We start from the raw sequence: 13,885 nt of genomic DNA, 5'->3' as shown, positions 1-13,885 counted from the left end.
AGAGGGCAAAAATGATGGTTCTAAGAGACTCTTGAAAGTGCTCAGATTCCCTTAGCACCGTGGCTCGATTCCACTGCAAAGTGTCAAAGCATCTCTGCCTTTCTTTTTTCTTTTTTTTGGAAGTAGGCTCTACGCCTGGCCTGGAACCCATTGCAGGGCTTGAACTGACTAGGAGAGACCATGAGGTCAAAAGTCGGATGCTTTGCCAGCTGAGCCACTACGTGCCCCAAAGCCTCTCCTACCTTTAATTTCTGTGGTGCTGGTCAATATGTCTGGCTTTGGATAATTCCCTAGGCCCAGTGGCCCTGGGCAAAGATAGGTTCGGCACTTTCGGTTTAGGACCAGTGTTTGTTGAGGGCAAATCAAAGAATCTAATTCTCCTACAACCTCAGCTCCATTACCTCTTCCTAAAGTTTCCCCCTCCCCTCCCCTTTTCTCCGGTTACCACTCCTCTTCAGCCTAGATACGAAATTCTTATTTTGGGATGGGATAAACCATCTTTTCAAAACAGAAATAGGAAGCCCCATTTCTTCTTGTTCCTCCCTCCCCAGTTTAGCAGGATGCAATCCTTAGTTAGGACTTTACGGTTGTTGTTGTCGTTTTTTAACCAGAGAAAATTCTAAAGCACATTCTTTTCTCCTCAAAAGAAGGATCAAGTATACTTAGCAGGAGAGAGAAACACGAGACTCTCACAGACAGAAACAAACCCATTAAAATTGTATTTACCTTTTTGCCTTTTGCTTTCTCCATATCCAAAGAGAAGTCAAGGTTGACAAAAAGTCTTACTCCTGAAATGGCCCCGGGCCCAAAATTGCTCCTTTAAAAGTCTCCTCCCACTTCCTGTCACCCAAAGGCGCTCTTCTTTTTCTCCTTCCTCTCCCTCCTCCCCCGCCTCTCCCCCAATTTGTGAATGCTAATTTTGTGTACTCTCTTATCCGTGAGATGACTCTTGTATGAATTAATTAGTAGTACCAATCCTACCACTTTTTTGTGAGCTTTTTAACATAATCGGTCTACGGTGTGGCTCTGGAGACATTAGGAAGTTGGAAACTCCTTCTGAGAAATTCCAAGGGAAAAACAAAAGTTCCTAGAGACTTCTGAACCGGATGTTTGAAGGAATTTAGTGAGGCAACTTGTGGAAACAATAGAATTCCAGGGCTGGACTGGTGGTTTGAAGGAAGCAAAACCTTTTTTTTTGTCCCACAGACATTTTATTTCTTAAGCAAGCTACTCAACCAATCACAACTCCAGCTTTCTGTTTGTACTCATAATAACTAGCATCTTCCCATCTGCCAACAACTAATGAGTAGTTTCTTTCTTTTTTTTTTTTTTTTTTTTAATGAGTAGTTTCTAAATCAATTGAGTGTTTGTTTTGTACCAAAGTTTAGGTTTAAAAGTTAACAGCGATTATTTTATTGTCCTCCATTTTAGGGATGACACAAGTATGTATAACATTATATTGGTAACTTGCTGGAGGACACAGTGAGAACCAGAAATCACATCTAGGGGAGCCTTATTCTACTCCACAAGCCCCTAACCTACTAATTCCCAAACAAGGCCAAGATTCTCTCTTTAAAAATAGTCTGAAAATACCTCTGCTCAGATTGCTCCTCCCTGTAAAACTGTGGGAGATCAGAAACGTGAAGTGAAGAAATTTTCTCTGTTAAGAACTAGTGATAGTGGGATTCAAACCTTCCTCCATCGGGTTACAAAGTCTACTATGCACCTTTGTTTTGTTTTCCTATATCTCATTGAGTGCCCCAAAATGATGAAGAAGAGATGATCCTTACCCAGAATGGAGGTGTAGTATCCTATAGAGAAATACGTGGACGTAGGACATAAGTAAATGGGACCCAGGAGTGGAGAAAGAAGTATGAGGATTGAGCAAGCCCAAAACACCCAAGAAGAAAGCAAGTATTTAGAATCTAGATTATTTAAAAAAAAAAAAAAAAGGATCTAGATTATCTGGGAGATCTTATGGAAGTTTTGACTGATAAATATTTTACCCTGGCTCATAGGCAACAACCAGTAAATACTTACTAGGTAAGATTTATATAATATATAAAAGTATCTGATTGAATCATCTTTCTATTCCCAGTGTAACTGGAAGTAAAATTGCTAAATTCTAAATTAAGTACAAACCCATATATTGAGACGTCTCATGCTGGGCAATGTACAATCTATAATTTCTGTATTAATAGGTGGAGTATGTATTGATATTATGATTTAGGAATTCTTAGACCTACTATGATTTTGGGGAATATAATTTCTGAAAGAATTGCACCAACCATTAAAAAAAAAAAAACAACAACATCAGGTTAGCTAACGTCCTATATAGAAGGATTAACACAATTAAATTTTTTAAATATTTGAGCATAATTGGGAATAATGATACTGAGTTCTCCAATGAAGCAAAAAGCCTAATACTTTTGTTGGTCCTGGAATTGTGATGATTTAAAAGCAATCTTCAACACATACAATGCGTTTGTGCTTTGGTTTCTCAAATGTAAAATAGGAATATATGTAAGTTTGTTTTTTTAGAGAAGTAGATTTATGTGTAAAATTTCTTACGAATATTTACTAGTTAAAATGAAAACTGCAGCTTTTTAAAATGTTTTTATGTCAAGGTGTTAAATTCTGCTCCTCCTTAGTTGGGAAAATGTTCATAATTGAACCTCTCATTCATTTATTGAACAAAAAGGTTTGATACATGGACAGCTGCTGTGCGCTTAGTACAGGAGATACAGTGGTGGACAAAAGCCGAGGAGGACCTTGCCTTCAAGGGCTTCCAGCCTGGTAGGAAGATCAGACATTAAGTGACTCATTACCAATATAACTACTAATACAGTCTTTTATAGGATTTTTAAAATGCACTAAATTGATTTATCCATATTACCGAAACAGTGAAAACTACTCAATTATGACACCTCAAAGGCAAAAGCTCCCTACATTTGGTGGCCTGAGAATAGGGGTTTTGACCTCATCTAGGAAGTCAGGAAAGAGATTTGAAGGACCAGGAGAACCGAATTCACTGAATAGGAGGAGGGGAGGGATCAGCTTAACTCCTTTCAGGAACAAAATTAGGGCTGTGAGGCTGGAGCTCAGAGGGGGAGGAGGGAAATGTTAGCTCAGTCGGGATAGGTTGACCTTTTAATCTGTAGGCAAAGAGCAATGGAAAGCTATTGAGAAATTCAAAGTGGGGGTGAGGGCAGGCAGACTCTGACAACCATTTTGTTAAGGTCTTTCAACCTTATTGAGGAAGAAGAGCTGGAGAGGGATCCTCGTAGATGCCAGAAGGTGAGTTGGGAAGCCAAGCCACCATAGCAGCTCTAGACTTGAGATATTGGCCCCTGGCCCAGTACTGGAGAGTTGTGGGTAAGAGCACAGATTCCAGAACCAGGCTTCATTTAAACCCCACTGCCCCTTAACTAGCTGTGTGACCTTGAGCAAATTATCTGACACCTTACACTTTTTCCCTTTCCTCACCTGTAAGATGGGAGTCTTGAAAATGATAGCTCTTACTCAGAGGGCTGCAGGGATGGCTAAATAGGCTCTCACATGTCCCGAATAAACAATGTCTAGTGCAGCACATCTTGGATCAATGTTGGATATATTGAATACCACAGTAGTAATCTTATTTTGTTTTTATTTTTTTAAAGATTTTTATTTATTCATGAGACACAGAGAAAAGGAGAGGCAGAGACCCAGGCAGAGGGAGAAGCAGGCTTCCTGCGGGGACCCTGATGCGGGACTCGATCCCGGGATCACGACCTGAGCCAAAGGTAGACATGCAACCACCGAGCCACTCAGGTGCCCCAGTAATTTTACTTACGTTAAAAAAAAAAAAAAAAAAAAAAAAAAAAAAGGTTATTTGGAGATAGCAAAGGATTGCAATTCAAGATAAGCTAGCTTTGGTGAACCCTGGGCAAATCCAAAGAGGAAAAGGGAAGGTCAGTTTTTATTAGGTTTTAGGAGGAAATTGGGGAGGGTTGTTTTGGACAAAACTTTATTGGAGAAGAGCAAGAGTTTGAGGTTGTGGTTTCTCACTGGCCGTGGCGGTGGTTAGCATTATTCCTGGGGCCAGGAGGGCTCTTCCTTTTCTTAAAGGCATGAGATAGATTCCTATGTAAAATGTGCCCTCCCTTGTCGAAATAAGTCATCCTTCCAAATGCTGGTTATATGGGCTTCAGTGAGGGGTATAAGCATGAGTATTCCCCCTTCAGAGCTTTCGAATTCCACTGGAAAGGAGGCTTCCTTTTTTTTCACAGATGTTTCTATTAATATAGTATTGGAGACGAATAAGGATGTGAGAGTGCAGCTTATTCCTGCCAGGTTTTCTTTTTTGTTTCTTTATTTTCTCTTCCAAAAAAAGTTTTAATTGAATAAGATGAGCTGAGTTAATGAGGCCTGTAGTTGTTTACCTGGAGGCAATGAATCTTCCAAAGTCATTAATCTGCATTTACTGAAGACAAAACAGGATTGTATCACAAGCCACCACCACCATTTCATTTTTGATGAATGGAGAGATTTGGTAGGAGGCGCCTGTGGAGGCTGGCTGGAGCACTTGTCTAAATCTCTGCACTGTGTAGTCCTAGAAGTGCTGGGTCACAAGAGCTGGGCTTATTCAAAATTTATTGAGTTCAGTTCATATCCAGAATGACTTCTACCAATTTATAACAGTGTACAAGAATACCTCTTTCTCCATATTTGGTATTGCGATAGGTACACTAGAACCTGACACGCCTTGTTTTTTATACTCTTCCTTTTAAGTATTCCCTATAGTGGAAGTCCGTGCCCTTTATGAAGTTATTTTTTTTACAGAACAATGGAGTCAATTGAGCATCTGACTTTGGCTCAGGTCATGATCTCAGGATCCTGGTATGGAGCCCTGTGTCAGGCTTCTTGGTCTGCAGGGAGTCTGCTTCTTCCTCTCCTTCTTACTCTGCCTTTCCCCCTGCTTGGGCTGGTTCTCTCTCTCTCTCTCTCTCTCTCTCTCTCTCATGAGCAATAAAATCTTAAAAAAAAAAGAGAGAGAGAGAAAGAAACAGATGAGTCATTTAGATGTAAATCTGGAGAGTAAGGTAGGCTATCAGGTTAATCATTTGGGTTAGGGGCACCTGGCTGGCTCAGTCCGAAGAGCATACAACTCTTGATCTCAGGGTTGGGAGTTCAAGTATCACGTTGGGTGTAGAGACTGCTTAAATAAATAAAACTTAAAAATAAATAAATAAAATAAGTTGAGTTAAAAGAGGTTAAAGGTGGAGGTAGATGGTAGAGTTAAAATCATGGGGAAAAAGAAAACAAATTGGTTTCTTTGTTTATAAACTACCTTCCTCCACTCCTTTCTGTCAAGCACTAGGGATGAAAGTGGTTCTGTTTTTTAATTATCTCACTGTAGGTTGAGTTCCAGAAAAGTGAGCACAGTGTCACTGAGTTCCATACCCATTTTTCCATGACATCTACTTTAAAGAACAGTACGTGGGGGCACCTGACCAGTTCAGTTGGTGGAGAGTGTGACTCTTGATCTTGGGGTGGTGAGTTTGAGCCCCACGCTGGGTGTGGAGCCTACTTAGAAAATAAATATAGAACAGGACATGTTCATCAGGGGCACCTTTAGATGAAGCTATTGGAGCTTAAGCTTCAGACACTTTACTTATAAGTGGTCCACTCCAAGTTTCTGTGAAGACCCTAGCAATTTTGCGTTTATAATTTGATATTCTTTATCTTAAAGAGGAACCTCCAGAGCTATAGAAGCTTCAGGCCCTACAGATCTCTTCTAGTGATGGTACATGAACACCGAAACGTTTGTATGAAACCGTAACATTCCTTAAAAATCTCAATCTGTTCCCCTTTTGCTTCCCCTTACCTGCTCCCCTACCTTCATCCCAATTAACTAGTCCAGGACAATCCCTACTTGGTTATTAGGTTTTCAGCTTCTGTTCCTCCTGTGTGTGTGCTAAGTCCCAAAGTAAGTGTGTGGCCCAGGGCCATCCCTAGCACATACAAAATTTAGTATATATTTGAAAAATAACGCACCTTGGAACTGACAAATTGCAAAAAAGCATCCACTCAAGAAGATCGATTACAAAAAGGTTGCCCCTGGGCAGACCGGGTGGCTCAGCGGTTTAGCACCGCCTTCAGCCCAGGGCGTGATCCTGGAGACCTGGGATCGAGTCCCGTGTCGGGCTTCCTACATGGAGCCTGCTTCTCCCTCTGCCTGTGTCTCTGCCCCCCACCCCCCTCTCTCTGTGTGTGTCTCATGAATAAATAAATAAATAAATAAATAATCTTAAAAAAAAGAAAAAAAGGTTGCCCTACCTCCAGGCTGTTGGAGCTGTGAGGGAGTGGCTTCTGAGTTTCATGTCAGCTACAATTCATGATCTTTCTCTGGAGCAGGTGCATGGAGACCACCATGGCATCTCTGTGGCCCTACTTTATCCCAAATGTGTCACTGAGGACAATGCTTTTGGAAACCCAGGTAAATTATATGTAGTGATATTCTAGGAGTTTCATCATTGCCATGAAGGATATTGGTAAGTTTCTTAAAGTTTTGTTCTTCGAGCCAAATGATGGTGCCCAGAGATTGACTAGTGTAATTACCCAAGTCATTGGCTGCTAAGTGCCTGGGAACGAGGCAGCTGTGAGCCTGCAGGCCTTAAGAAATGGATTGCATATGAAAATGGAAAAGAGCTGGCTCTGTGCTAGTGTTTGTGATCGTAGGAATTCACCTGGATACCAGGAGTTTGAAGTAAAGAACACAAAGATTCTGACAAGACATGATGACTGAGACCATTTCTTCAGTTCCCAGTGTGAGAACAGAACCTTAGCTTCTTTCTCCTCATTACCCACCAAGTATTACTGAGTCTACCTCCCAAACATTTGGCAGCACTGATTCCTCTTCATCCTCACAGCTACCATCTGCATTCGGGATTTTATTCTCCTCTGCATCCCTGTCATCCCAGCCTGCATGCAAGGCCTCTGTGTAAGGTGTGCCGTCTACTTCAGGGGGACATGGGGATGATGCAAGTGGTGCCTCCTTGGAGTCCTTTTGGCTCCAGTGTCCCAATGACTGGGAATCTGGGAATCGAAAACTCAAGTATTTGAGGCTTTTTTTTGTGTAGTTAAGTATCCCAAGGAATCTAGGAGCGAGAGTTTATAAAAGCGGGCTTAATTTAATTCTGCAGCATGTATGCATTTTTACTCAGAAGCCTTAACTCTTGTCAAGTATAATTCACTTTCTTGTGGCTTTAAATTTTACCCGACTCTGAAATAGGGTGGCTTTTATGGTAAGAATTGCTTTCCTCCTGAGCTAGAAGCATAACCATGCATAGGACAGTAAGAGTAAGTTAAATGAGAATGATTACTAAATGCAGCCTCAAAGAGAAGATAGATAATAGCACTTTGCATTCATACCAGCCTGCCTTTCATCTGAGTATCTCAAAGGAAGGCAAAATGTAGCTGATACTGTGTTATGGTTGAAAATTACAATTGTGCAATTTTCTTATTCCTGAGTGTTTCCCTTCTCAAACATGATACTGAGTTAAAACGTATCTAGAATTCAATGTATATTGATTCTGAACACAGGTTTCTCTTTCTGCCCCTCAAACATCAACGCTGAGTTGCAAAGGCATCAATGGACCACCTGCCTTTGTGGTTTTGAAGCATTTGCTACCATTGGAGAAAAACATAATAAGGGATGGGCAGACATCTTTCTGAGCTGTTCTAAAGTTTTTGAGGGAAGACTTCAACTACTTCCATTTTGACCTCAGTTTGTACTTTCTAATTGATCAAGTTCTTTCCAGCTTATCTCTTAACTCAGCCACGACCTAGCAGGTGAAGCATTCTGTGATGGGACCTGAAACCACCCCCTCAGGCAGTAAGGAGTGCTGGGAGCCAGCAAGACCTCACCTGACTACCTCAAGACCCTGATAGGCCTGACCTTCACTGCCCAGCTGCATGGACCCCCACCAACCTCTGTCCCGCATTTTTCTTACATAAACCTAGAAGTATTTTCAACACTTTGGGGCCAGTCTTTGAGACATTAGTCCACTGTCTTCCTGGTGCTAGCCTCTGAAATTCCTTTCTTGTTTCATCACCACTCAGCTCTCTGCCTTTGGAATTTGTCAGCAGTGAGTGGTAAAACCTGGTCAGCTTGGGACCCCCAGAGCCAGGTGTTCCTGTGCCCTGGGACTCCTGTTAACTTTTGGTGGAAAAATTAGAGGTGAAGATGGAAAGAGAATATTTTCTATGTCCCCCAAATAGATTAAATCATGGTGCTAACACTTCAAGAATGCATCAGAGAGGGGCACCTGGGTGGCTCAGTGGTTGAGCTTCTGCCTTTGGCTGGGGTCTTGATCCTGGGGTCCTGAGATCAAGCCCTACATCAGGCTCCCTGCCGGAAGCCTGCTTCTCCCTCTGCCTATGTCTGCCTTCCTCTGTGTGTCTCTCATGAATAAATAAATAAAAATCTTAAAAAAAAAAAAAAAAAAAGAATGCATCAGAGAGCTCCACTCTACTGAAGCAAAAGTTGTACAGGAGGTGCTCAGCAGTATAGATGGAAATTATTCAAAATTCAATCTCTGAATTACACCACTGTAAATGTTCTATGTGTTGATAAGAAAAGGTTTTTTTTTTATATTTATTTATTTATTTTATTTGAGAAAGGGAAAGTGAATGAGAGAGCAAGCAGGGAGGGGAGCAGAGGGAGAAGCAGACTCCCCACTGAACAGGAGCCCCTCCTGGGACTCGACCTCAAGACCCTGGGATCATGACCTGAGCTGAAGGCAGATGGCTAACTGAATGAGCCACCTAGGCATCCCTGTATTGATAAAAAAAAAAATTATAGAAATCCCCAGAAATGCATTGCTACTGAGCCTCTTTACACGCTTTCTATTGTAAAGTTGTGACCTAATATTTTTTTGAACGACTTTAAAATGTTCTTATAATACCTATTTATAGGCATGCATTTTTGAGTACTGACATAAGGGAAATTAAACAGTGAGCCTCTAAATCTCTATAGATATGGAAGAACATTTTTTGAAAGTCATTCACAAAAAAAAATGTGCAAAAAGTAAACAAAATTTTTCCTGGGGCACCTGGGTGGCTCAGTGGTTGAGCATCTGCCTCTGGTTCAGGTCATGATCACAGGGTCTTGGGATCGAGTCCTGCATCAGGCTTCTCACAGGGAGCCTGCTTCTTCCTCTGCCTATGTCTGCCTCTCATGAATAAATAAAGAAATCTTTAAAAAATAAAAATTTTCTGAAAGTAGTTAAAATTTTCTTTTTTCATTTTTTTTTTTAATTTTCATGCTAAAAAAGACCCTAAAAAGGTCTAGGGGATGGGTTAAATGGTATTAAGGAGGACACTTACGATAAGCACTGGGTAATGTAAGTGATGAATCACTAAATCCTGCTCCTGAAACTAGTATTTACACTGTGTTAACTAACTGGAATTTAAATAAAAACTTGAGACTACTTAAAAAGAGGCCAAGTCTTAGCATAAAGGGAACCAAGAGGTCCAGGCTTCACATTCTCAAATAACCTCATAATCTGACACTTCAAATGATCTCCAAATTAGGTTATCCATATAGCCAGGGATATATTATAACAAAAGAAAAGTATATCAGTCATGCAACTTTGTTAGAGGTCAACATTTTCTGCAAATATACATTTTCTGTAAAACTAATGAATTTTTTTAATATACATGAAATCACAAAAATGGAAGTGTTTTTGGGTTTTTAGGATACTGTGACATATTTGATCCTCATCCTGGTTTCTGGTACAGAGTTCCTTTTTTTTAATAATCACAATAGACATTTATTTAAAGTAATACATTTGCAGCTCAAATAGTTCCAAATTGTACATTTCAGGTTTGCCCAACTTAGAAGTATTTGAGGGCAGCTGCAGCCACAGATTTCAACACCATGATTATTTCTTTGCCCATTCCTAACTCCTTTCTTTCCCAAATAACTTCTTTCAGATATAGTCCAAGGTAGAATTATCCTCATATTTTGTCCACTGCTCCTTAGGCAAGATCTGATGCCTCCTGGTCAGGTCCAGTGCCCTCTTACCGTGAAACATCCTGTCGTTATAAAGGTTCTCAGGAAGCCTACTTATGGCCTCTTTCACATCGTCATTCTCATATTGTATCATCTCCATTAACCCCAGTTTATTGAACCCTGCAGCATTGTAATACCACTTTCAAATGTCCTCCAGCCACTGGCTTGATGCTGCAACTGGCCTGCCCACCGTCTTGACCGAGACTGGTAGAAAGTTCCTAAATCCCTTGGAATTTCTTAAGTGATGAGAGCAGTAAAGATGTCTTGTTATGTTAATGATGGGGCTTTTGGAAAGTACCCGAGGAGGGGTTGGTTGCTAAGGAAGCCAACCATGTGATTGGAGGGTTGGAGTTCTCAATCCCACCCCCTTAACTCGGGAGAGGGGAGAGGGGCTGAATCGATCAGCAGCGGCTAATGATTTAATCAACCACGCTAATAAGGAAACCTCCATAAAAACCCCAAGGACAGGGGGCAGAGAGCTGGGCTGGTGAGTGCATGGAAGTCCTGGGAGAGTGGTGCAGTGGGAAGCCTGGAGGCTTCACGCCATTTCCCCCTCCTAGCTCTGTGTCTCCACCTGGCTGTTCCTGAGTTTCATCGTTTTACAATAAATCCATGATCTAGTAAGTAAAATGTTTCTTCGAGTTCTGTGAGCCTCTCTGGCACATTATTTGAAACCAAGGAGGAGGTCGTGGTTTGGGATCTTTGAGCCCAACAGTCAAGAAAGAACTCTTGAGACATTTTTATGATGCAAAAGGGTGTTTTCATTAAAGCACAAACAGCTGCATTGTGATGGTGAGGAGTGACTGATTATGTAGGGTTTTCTAACCTTTGGAGGTAAAGGTGACCGTTAGGGTTCCAGGAAATTGAGTCTATTAGATTACTGGGGGTCTATTATTAAGATTGTGGTTTTTTAATATTTTTTTAGTAATCTCTACACCCAACATAGAGCTGGAACTCACAACCCCGAGATCAAGGGTCGTAGACTCTTCTGCTCTTCCGACTGAGCCAGCCAGGTGCCCCTAAGATTGTTTTTCTTGTAAATCATGAAGACAGCTGCAAACTATAGTGGAGTTTCTTGTCCTACACGACTGCAATCTTCATCCATTGACTGTTTTTCCTCTGCCTTTATTTCCTAGGCAGTTACTAGTGCCTGACAATGTTATTTATAAATCCCATCTTGGTGGGGGCTGGTTTGCAGGTGTCAGCTTGAGTTATGCCCTCGGCTTGCCTTTTACCCTCTCATCAGTTGGAACCTCCATCTATAGCTGGTGGGTTGGAAGCACAGGTGATGACCTGGACGTGGCGAGGGACAGCTTTGTAGGACTGAGCCCTTAATCTGTGGGGTCTGACACTATCTGAGAAGATGGTGTCAACTGGGTTAAATTATAGGACATGTGGCTGTCGTAGGGGTGCTACTTGGGTTTCCAATTGTGTTGGAGAATCACATCTTGGTGTGGCAAATCCTGCTCCCTATGGGGGAAATGGGTGCAGAACCCCTATTATTACAAACTATTCTTCAATAATAAATTATGATCAGTGAAAGGGGAGAAGATAGTAAGGGAAAGAATACAGGGAGAGCAAGAGAAACATGAAGACACAACACAAGAAAAACCTAAAGTGAGAGAGAGTTTCAGGGAAAAACAAGCACAGAAGCAAAGAAGAAACATGGGGAAAAGAAGGGTAAGGGCTAAGTGTTCAATATTAACTACATATTTCTGTATTGTTTGACTTCTTAGGATGAGCACATTGAAATCACAATCAAATATTACTACCATGCAACTTCCTGATTCCCGTGTTTTGCTTTTTTTTTTTATTAAAGATTTTATATATTTATTCATGAGAGACAGAGAGAGAGACACGGAGGGAGAAGCAGGCTCCATGCTGGAAGCCCAATGTGGGACTCGATCCTCAGACTCCAGGATCACTCCTGGGGCCCAAGGCAGACGCTCAACCACTGGCCCCCCCCAGGGATCCCCCCAAGTGTTTTGCTAACTGTCCAACATGATCTAGTCTGCAGCAAGGGAGAAAGGTGCTGTCTGCTGTTAGGACTGATGACAGGAACCTTCAGAACCTCCAACTAACTCCTCAGGCTGTGTGTTCTTACTCACCAAATTACATGCCACTTAAGAATTAGGAACATTTGGCTAGAAAGAGAATACCACCCCCGAGGGGCTTTCTGATTCTCTTGAGAATTACATTTGTTCGTGTAAATTGACATCAATCATTCTGGTTTATGCCTCTGTCTCCTCTGAGGCTACTTACTGAGATTGAGATTATTCACAGAGCTGAAGAACTTCGATTTCTGGGTTTGTAAACTAGATTATAAGGCCCTTTAATTCTGTGACAGCAGAGTCCACCCTTGGCAGTGGCCTGTGATCCTTTCTCCTCCCTCTTATCTGTGTTCTTCATATTTACATGCATTCACAACTGTTGGATAAGAGCAATTCAATCCAATAGGGTTTTTTCTTTTTGTCTTTGTTTTTTTTTGTTTTGTTTTGTTTTTTGTTTTTGTTTTTTGTTTTTTTTTTAAAGATCATTTACTTGAGAGGAGGGAAGAGGAGCAGAGGGAGAGGGGAGAAGCAGACTCCCTGCTGAGCAGAGAGCCTGATGTGGGGCTTCACCCCAGGACCTTATGATCTTGACCTGAGCCAAAGGCAGATGTTTATAATCCACTGAGTCACTTAGGCATCCCTCAATAGAGTCTTATATATAGATGATTTCAAAGAAAATCGTGCATTTTTTAATATAAGATCTCACAAAAACAAACATAATAAAATTGAAAAGTAAAAGTTTTACTGAAAGAAAATAACAAGGTACAATATACAAAATGTCTCTAAGTATGAAATTTCTATAGAAAGTATGAAATAGTGGAAAACTTGAAACAGCCCACATATCCAGATATAGATAGCTGGACTGGTAAATTCTTTTTCTTTTTCTTTTTTTTTTTTTTGACTAGTAATTCTTGATGCTTTTAATCAGTAAAATGCTTTCCAGGCACTGAAAATACTGTAGGAGAGCAATGAATTCTTCTATAGTAAAGAAAACTTAGATATATATTTTTAAGTAAAAACATTTCAGAGCCATGTGTATTTTATGATACCATTTTTGTACAGCAATGATATGGAAATGGGGAAAAGGATGATTGGGCATTGTCATTTTCTGTGTCAGACATTCCTGTAGTATTTGAAATTCTTGCAGTTAGCATGTATTTTTAGAAAAATTAGAAAAAAACACCAAAAAGAATTAGCCACTATGTCTTGTGTTGCGATTGTATTTTAAAATGGAATATCTCTTTACATAACAGTATTTTAACCACCTGACATTCAGACTTTATCAAAAAAAGATTTAATATATTATGTACAACATTAATGATTGTGCAAGACGGTGAAAGCATGGACTCAGGCCAATCAAAAAAAAAAAAAAAAAAGAAAAGAAAAACAACTTTCCAGTTCTTCAGGACAGGTCTGAGTGGAATGGCTATCCTAAATTCTATTAAATGTTAAGAGGTAGGGACATCCCTAGAAAGTGGTGAGACTGGTAAAGTTTATGTTTGGTGTTGCCATCCTTCTCTGAGGTTCTTGGGATCATCTGACCTTTACCCAGTAACACAGTACTGCAAGAGCCCAGGATGTTACACCTTCTTAGGGACCAATCTGAGAATGCTAATAGTGATCCCTACTACGTGGTTCTGATGATTCCATCAAAACTGAGCTGTTACTTGATTGATTTTCCTCTAGTTGTGCTCTTTCTGTAGGAATCCGTTTGGAAATAGAGAAACTAGGCAGATATAACAGTTGACATTTATTGAGCACATAGGTGCTAGGCATT

The 13,885-nt window shown here is 40.7% G+C and overlaps 1 long non-coding RNA gene across 2 annotated transcripts in view; it reads left to right on the top strand.

Moving 5' to 3' along the window:
* Positions 1–9,210, top strand: part of LOC144305037 (uncharacterized) — a 100,932-nt gene extending 91,722 nt beyond the window's left edge. Inside the window, exons 8-12 of one of the 2 annotated variants that reach the window (XR_013372060.1) lie at positions 2,702–2,796; positions 3,259–3,297; positions 6,397–6,478; positions 6,721–6,809; positions 6,912–9,210. This is a non-coding gene — a long non-coding RNA (uncharacterized LOC144305037). Of the gene's footprint in view, positions 1–2,701; positions 2,797–3,258; positions 3,298–6,396; positions 6,479–6,720 lie in introns of both variants that reach the window. The other variant, XR_013372059.1, reaches the window with a different exon arrangement.
* The last annotated feature ends 4,675 nt before the right edge of the window (positions 9,211–13,885 follow it).

Source organism: Canis aureus, chromosome 35, assembly GCF_053574225.1.
Source record: "Canis aureus isolate CA01 chromosome 35, VMU_Caureus_v.1.0, whole genome shotgun sequence".
Classification (NCBI taxonomy): domain Eukaryota; kingdom Metazoa; phylum Chordata; class Mammalia; order Carnivora; family Canidae; genus Canis; species Canis aureus.
The sequence above is the reverse complement of the archived record's forward strand: the minus strand, read 5'-3'. Positions and strand labels throughout refer to the sequence as shown.